The sequence below is a fragment of the Mustela lutreola genome, chromosome 5 (genome assembly GCF_030435805.1).
Source record: "Mustela lutreola isolate mMusLut2 chromosome 5, mMusLut2.pri, whole genome shotgun sequence".
In the NCBI taxonomy this organism is placed as follows: domain Eukaryota; kingdom Metazoa; phylum Chordata; class Mammalia; order Carnivora; family Mustelidae; genus Mustela; species Mustela lutreola.
The window spans coordinates 11,975,694-11,981,693 of record NC_081294.1 but is presented as its reverse complement, the minus strand read 5'-3'; the positions used below and the strand labels follow the sequence as shown (position 1 = coordinate 11,981,693).

General features: G+C 43.2%; 1 long non-coding RNA gene across 2 annotated transcripts in view; it reads right to left on the bottom strand.

Annotated features, from left to right (window-relative positions):
• Nucleotides 1–249: 249 nt before the first annotated feature.
• LOC131831599 (uncharacterized) overlaps nucleotides 250–6,000 on the bottom strand; it is a 39,054-nt gene continuing 33,303 nt past the window's right edge. For both annotated transcript variants that reach the window (XR_009353721.1, XR_009353720.1), the window contains exon 3: nucleotides 250–386. This is a non-coding gene — a long non-coding RNA (uncharacterized LOC131831599). The remainder of the gene's footprint in view (nucleotides 387–6,000) is intronic.

Sequence of the window (6,000 nt, the reverse complement as noted above, 5' to 3'; positions counted from 1 at the left end):
GCTTTTCCCCTGTCTGGTGAAGGTTATAATTCCATTCCCATGATCTATTCTGGTTTCCTTCTGTGGAAAAAAAGAATCCCGCATGAACCACAATGACTTCTATTTTACTAGACTGGCATTGTCTTCTCTGGCTTCCCTAAAAAAACGGAGCCTGAGGCAAAGCTTACCACTTACAGGGGCTGCAGGAGTGAAGGGAGAAGGAAAAAGAAGCAGGAAAGGAGGGGACAAAGTTAAGGCTCTTACCAAGATGGCCGCCGCTTCCCTAAGACACCCCTGCCTCTGGGTCGTGTGGACGTCTCCAGAAAGGCCACAGGGAACCATGGCATCTCAGGAAAGATCGTTTCCTTATTTTCTTGAGTTAAAAGAGGTCTTATAAGCCTAGGAACCTGCAAGTGGAAAAAAGTAATGGCTCGGCTATTTTCTTTGACTGAGGATTCCCTTTCTTTTTGTGCCCTTCTCAGATGGTGGTTTTGTGCTAGAGCTAATGATAATTGGAAGTGCACCTCGTGTTTCACATCTTATCCACCGTGTGCGGAATCAGGCAGGGGCCCCTCTTTATACCCTGAGCTGATGATGGCAGCCATCATGCTCTCTCTGCTACCGGCATTTGCTCAACCAGGCTTTTCACCAGTAAGTGAGGTAGGGGCCACCCCACCCCACCCCAATCTCCATGAGCTCGGCAGCACAGACTTCTCTATACCTTACTTACAATTCATTGGCACCATGCTTTAGCCAACAGAGCTGCCAGTAAGCATCTAATAAATCAAATACATAAATACCCACTTAGGCTACTAGATTCAGGTAATGAAGCTTGTTAATGAAGTTGCTATCATCAATTTAATCCCCAAATGAGCCACTTGCTTTAATAGACACCATTCCATAGAGCAGCCTTTTATCTATGTTTCTCTAAACACAACTATACAGCAAAATGGCAGCAAATTTTCACAGAAGAAATAATTGGGGGGATGGTTTCCCATGAGCAAATAATTTTAAGAATGACAGGGTTATATGAACATGAAAAGGCATCCTTACTGCAGAATTTCTCAGGGCCTGACATTAACATTCATTAACACTTATGATCATGTGTATTGTGATTCTCCCTCTGTAAGAGGACTATAACATGCAGTGTTCCTTCCTCCCCTCCCCCGCTCTTTTGGTTTTATTTTTTGCCAGTTTGATGGTTAACTTGGAAGGTATTTTTGGATGAGATTAACATTGAAATTGGTGAATGCTGAGGAAAGCAGATTGCCCTTCATAATATGGATGGTCCTTGCCCAATCAGTTGAAGGCCCGACCAGAAAAATACAATTGGGCTCCCTGAGCAAGATGGAATTCTCCAGCAGAATGTCTTCACATTCCATCTGCACCACTGGCTTCCCTTAGGCTCTACCCTTCAGACTGGGACTGTATCATCTGTTCTCCTGGATCTCAACGCTGCCAGCCCACAGATTTGGGACATGCCAGCCTCCATAATTGTAATTTCTTCTAATAAATTTTGTGCTCTCTATGTGTATACACAAACTTATCACTTGTATTTCCCTGGAAAACCCTAACTAGTAAAGATTTGGTACCAGAGGTACTTCAGGGCAAATGCAGTACAACAATGGGCCCAGGCTCACGGAATTCACTGCTCTTCCCGTGTTCCCCATCACCCTGAAAGAGCTGGTTCAGTGGAAAGACAGAATGCACCTTCTGAAGACTCAGTCACAGTGCAGGTAGCAAAACTTTGAGAAGCTGGAACAAGATTCCCCAGGGGACTGCACATGCTCTGAATCAGTTTCTAACATGGCGCCGTGTCTCTGAGAGCTCAGATTCGCAGTTGTGGGTGGCATTACTCACTATGACCTCTAGTCACTCACTTGCAAAACTTTTGCTTGCTGTCCCCATGATCTTGTACTCCAGGCCTGCTGGCCTACACATCTTAGTTCCAAAGGGAGGAATGCTTTGGAATGATTCCACTGAACTAGAAGTTTAGACTGCTACCCGGCCATTTTGGATTCCTCATGCTTCCAAAGCAACAGGCAAAATAGGGAGTCACGTGACTGGCTGGGGTTATTGATCCTGACCACCAAGGGGAAATTGGGCTTCTACTCTACAGCGGAGGCTTAGGAAGGGTATGTCTGAGAGACAGGAAATCCCTCAGGATTATCATGCCCTGTGATTTAAGTCACTGCAAAACCACAACAACCCAATCCAGGCAAGACTACTCATGGCCCAGAGCCTTCAGGAATGAAGGTTTGTATTACCCCACAAGGAAAGAAAAGAACCCATGAGCAGCTCAGATGCTGATGCTGGCTGAAGGCAAAGAATAGATGGTGAAAGAAGGCAGCTGTGGATACCAACTACTACCATGGGACTAGTTGCCAAAATGAGAGCTGCAATTTTCAGGGTTTTAAATATGTGTGTGTGTTGACTATCTGTGTGTGAGTGTGTAGAGGTGTGTGTGTGAATTAAACAACTATTTCTGTTTCTCCCCCCTTATTCCCTTTTCCTATAACACAAGTTGTGTTGACTTTATATCACAGTACACAAGTTTTGTTAACTTTACATCACAGTATTTAGGCAATAGGGTATCGAGAAGAGTGGACATTGTCCAAAGACTTTGTGCATCATCTGGAGAAAGAGTTGGTCTGTATTCATTTGTATGTGGGGTATTTGCATCATGTTAGGTGGAATTATGACCTTGTTATTGTCTTAATTTGGTGGTTAAGTATGGTTGAAAGGGACACATATAGGTACCACGTAGACAAAGGGTGGACTTGTGATGCTTAATTTTATTTTTCAACTCAGAGGGTATTTTTGGATGAGGGTAATATTTAAATCAGTAAATTGTGATTGAAGCAGTTTCCCTCCACAATGTGAGTAGGCCACAGCCAATCAGTTGGAGCCCTGAATAGAACACAAAAGCCAACCAAGAGGGAATTTTCCAGCAGAATGTCTTCAGACTTCATTTGTACTATCGGCTCTCCCGGGGCTGCGCCTGCTGGCTCACACTGCAGGTTTTGGAGTCATAAGCCTCCACAGTCACGTAAGCCAATTCCTTATAATAAATCTCAATGTATAGCCACATCCTAACAGTTGTTTCTCTAGAGAATCCTGATGAATACAATCAGGAAAGCCCTTTCTTTATGAGCCAACTATAAACAATTTGTGAGACACTAGAGTTCCAAGAAGAATTACCAGGTAGGGAAATGCCACCTTAGACCACAGCCTTCTAGAAGATCTGCTATCTCACCAAGGCAGAGTATTGGTAAGAAAGGGATCTGAAATCCTAAAGAAACCTCATGCAATTATCATCATGGTTTAGCCAGCTTTCACAGGAACGGGCTTATTCACGGGACAATTTTTACCTAACTCAATAGCTGCTAATTCACATACCTCCAAAAAAAAGAAATTGTAACAAAGGGAAATATGATCTCAGGAATGGTTGAAAGACCTTTTTTTCCCCCATTCCATCCCACACGCCTATATTCCATGGTACGCGTGACACAGCATCTCTTTGAGCACTAATTTGTGGGAGTGGTGACCGCACTGGCTATGAGGCAACGGACGCTGACAGACATTCCGCTTGGGTTCCAGGTGATCAGATGGTGAGTGCGTTCTGCGCTGCTATCACTCCACGTGCTGAAAGACAACTTGCAAAGGAATTTTAAGATGTTCTCCTGACCCACTAACAACCAATTATCTTGTCAGCAGGGCAAAACATGTTCCAGTTGAGCAACAGTATTAAGATGAATGTAAAGCTTTTTCTAAAAGGTACAATAAACACATAAAGCACTCAGGGCATTTCCATGACACAATTGCCATTAACTATTACAATCTTGAGCAAATAACTGTTTTTTGCTATAGCCGGAGGAAACTTCCCTCATCTACTGAGACGGATTGTTCTAGGCTCTTATGTCTGAAGAATCAAATAACTGTGTCTCCCTAAATGTTATTAATACCCAGGAAGACTTTCCCGTGGAAGGGGGAAAGAAAAACACATCTTAGCAACTGTTTTTAAGTAAAAATATATCAGTTCTGAAAGACCTCTTTTTTTTCTTTTTTTTTATATATATTTTATTTATTTATTTGACAGAGAGATCACAAGTAGGCAGAGAGGCAGGCAGAGAGAGAGAGAGAGACAGAGAGGGAAGCAGGCTCCCCGCCAAGCAGAGAGCCCAATGTGGGGCTCGATCCGAGGAACCTGGGATCATGACCTGAGCCGAAGGCAGAGGCTTTAAACCACTGAGCCACCCAGGCGCCTCCTGAAAGACCTCTTTTGCTTTTCATTTTAATCTTCACTAAAATTAAAAACTGTAGAGCAAACCCTTATGGAGATGCCTCTTGAGGCTACCCAGCTGCTACTCTCATACACAATGTGGTTTTCTCACTTTACAGGTAAGACTAAAAATGTACCCACCACAAAACAATTTTAAATGTTTTACATAAAAGGTGCTAAACTTCTACAAAGTAGTTTGAATGATGGTAGCATTTCGGCCGAGCTAGAGCGGTACGCAAGGCACAAGCCTACCTAAGCCTTCAGATCACCGCCAAGGTTGGCGGTTGCAATGGATTAAGCAGACCTGTGAGTAGATATGGTTGCAATCCTTCAAAGATGGGCTTTGCAATCTAGGGGAATGGCGCTGAGATTCCAGAGCTAGCAGCGATTCTGTGGGATACACCCTAGAGCCAGCATCTTTCATGTAAGTGAAAGAAAAAGTAGATGAGAAAATGTGGCCTCCAGAAACATTACCCCAGAAAGCCCATCTGCAGAAGGGGCACCTTTCAGATAAGATAGAAAGCATGGTCACACTTTCTCTAGGTCATTAGGCGTCCTATGATGCTCTTCAAATAATGGAAAGCCTTTACATCCCCAATTCCAGCCAGAGTGATTATTCAGCATTTCTAAAAGAGCACTGTGATGTTATTAAGATGCCGGATCCTTTCTCATTACTTCTGGATTTTATTAATATGGCAGCAAGGTATTGAAATGGCCACTGTACATCACCATATGCAAATTTTACACCAGCGACAGTGGTCCTTGAATCGGAGCTTCAAGTATTTTTTGAGTATTTTGAGTCTCCAGCAATGAAAGTAACTACATAATGAAAAACCTATTATTTCAACTGAAAAGTCTTTTATAGGGAAGTAATAGGTTTAGAAAAATTCTTAAGGCAAATAACTCTATTCTGATAAAAATCACAAGACTTGGAAAGAGCTAGAGAATGACATTTCTCGCTGAACAGCTTCTACCTGAGAAACTTACCAAAACTGGAGGAGAGGTTGTTCACCTGTTTATTTCTATTAGCAGCTGGTTAAAATAATGCAGAGAAAATTAGACTCAGGAACACCCTGCTCTAAAACCTCATTCCGTGGAGCAGTTCTCTGGGTGACCTTTCCGTGGGACACTAGCATGATGAAGGAAACTCTGCCCCACCACCGGGGACCAGTTCATGGCTCAAAGACAAAGACAGGGCATACACACCGACAGAATGACCACTCGGGGCACATCTCTCATAGAAAACCAGTCCATTTTTGTAGTGCCTGAACAGGAAGGTGCATAGTGCCGAGAAAGAGGGAAAGATAAAGGATATTTCCTGTCTGGTTTCTAACAGATGACCAATTTGTCACCTGTCACAGAGATGGAGTTTTTTTGTTGTTTTTCATAAGGAATCAACAGAGAAGGAACAGTACCTAGAAACATCTTAGGCTCAACATTTAACTCAAATGTATATATAGCCTTTTAGTCTGGGGAGATGTTCCCACACATTTTATTGACTTTGCCTCTCTGGGGTGTGACAGCACTCTCACCGCCTCCTCTGTTCTACAGCTGGAGAGGCAGGAGTGAGAGAAGAATAGAGCTTGCTCGTGATGATCAAGTTCAAACAACTCCGGGGTGAGGCTGAAACCCACATCCCCTGACCTCCGAGTCTGTCGTAACAAGTACTGGGGCTTTTCGGCTTTGTTGTTGCCACTATTGTTAACTCAGAATTGCTATTTTGACTTTTCAATAATTAA